Raw genomic sequence first — 1943 nt, 5'->3', positions numbered from 1 at the left:
AACGAATTATCAAACTATAAGATTAATTAAGTCATTGATAATTGAAGTTCTATAAATTGAACATACTATCAAACTACCAAATCAATTAAGTCCTTAACAATTTAAGTCATTAACAATTTAACAAAGTATCAAACGACCAAATCAATAAAGTATTTAACAAATTACCAAACTAACAAATTCATAACAAATGCTTTAAGCATTTAGCAAATAAAAAAGTACAAAACTACCAAAATTCACTATAAAATGCATCAAGTCCTTAACAATATAACATAGTTCCAAAATACCAAGCTACCAAATTCCTTAAGAGTTTGATAAGTATATGAGTTTCTTGAAGTGGGGGCTTCCAACTCGACGAGTAGACTTGCAGGGATGAAACCCTAATTTTCAGGGTTTTGCACCATATTTAAAGGACATAAAGTCCCCTAACCAACGCCTCATCATCCCCCCTAAACCCTAAATCGTACTGTGAGCTCCTTGTTGGGAAACTAGAGGTTTTGAGTGGATTTTTGTGTGTTCTTGTGCTTGATAAATGACTTGGAAGAGCTTGAAGATCATTGAGCTTGATGAGAGGCACTAGATATGTGATCTCACCCGTTTTTGGCAACTTTATGAGATGAACATTGTATTCACGTCGTGAACTCTGATAGTTTTTGGGACTTCAGAAATTCATAACTTTCGCATACGAACTCCGTTTTCAACGTTCTTTATATCCACGCGAAGGTGAGATTATGATCTGCATCTCTCGTTTAGACTTCGTCGGCTAATTTTGACTTTATTTTTACTATATTTTTATTATATTATTTTTAGTAGGTCGGGACAGGAAAACTCCGTTAGAAATCCATAACTTCTTCGTCTGACGTCGGTTTTCATCTGTCTTTTTACTGTTGGACTACTATTGATCAGATCTTTGATTCTCGTTTAGATTGTTTTGGCTAGAAATCACTCGATCTCATATTCGAACTTCGGGCTGCATACTGCTAATGCTGAAACTTCGAAAAATCATAACTTCCTCATACGAAGTCAAATTTAGACGTTCTTTTTATGCACACTCTCGCTTTAATGTATTCTACGACTTTCGTTTAGATCGCTAAGGCCAAATAGTGCTCTAACGCAAATTCACTATTTACGTCACGCTGTGTCGTACCAGTTCTGTCGCAATACTTCGACAGGTCATAACTTCTTCGTTATAACTCATATTTTGGCATTCTTTATATGTACGGAATCCTTGTAACATATACTATAACTTAGTTAAGATTAATCATTATAAATCATCTTCACGCTCAAGAAAAGATCATGTCCATGGAAGTAGGTTGCTATATCTCGAGATTAGGTCCATTTGAGGCATGCAAAGCCATTAAGTTGTCAACTTTACAGATGTATACCATGAAAACAACGTTGATCTATATTTTGGAACCTTAGATCTGTGGAAGAGCTTAATAGATTAAGAATTATGAAGAACTCAACGAGTTCATAAAGGAACTCGAGAGTTGGGTCGAACAGTCCTGATTCTGTTAAACAAAAAAAATCGACGACTTGGAGGAAAACTTGATGAGTTGGATCGTTGTGTCACGATTCTGTGATTCATGGGAACTCAACAAATCGAAGGGCAAACTCAACGAGTTGAGTCAACTTGGACCGTTGACTTTGACTTGACCTTGACTTTGACCATGGTTGACCCTAAAGGGGTTATATGCATGAAATGGTATCTAAGGGGTTGTGTTGGTTCAAGGAGTGAGTAGAACTGATTCCGGGCAGAGATGTTTCAATTATCATCCAACATTTGAGGTGAGTTTTCCCCCTGTATGAACGGGACGAAGGCACAAATGCCAGCCCGTATATGTATGCTAGTATGTTCCAGACTAAGGTTCGATTTCGGACAATGCCCAATATAGGTTCATATGTTTTCTGGATTTCGATCCGATGTCGGGCGGTGCCCGAGGAAT

Source organism: Lactuca saligna, chromosome 2 (genome assembly GCF_052625555.1).
Source record: "Lactuca saligna cultivar CGN05327 chromosome 2, ASM5262555v1, whole genome shotgun sequence".
In the NCBI taxonomy this organism is placed as follows: Eukaryota; Viridiplantae; Streptophyta; class Magnoliopsida; order Asterales; family Asteraceae; genus Lactuca; species Lactuca saligna.
Note: the sequence above shows the minus strand (reverse complement) of the source record.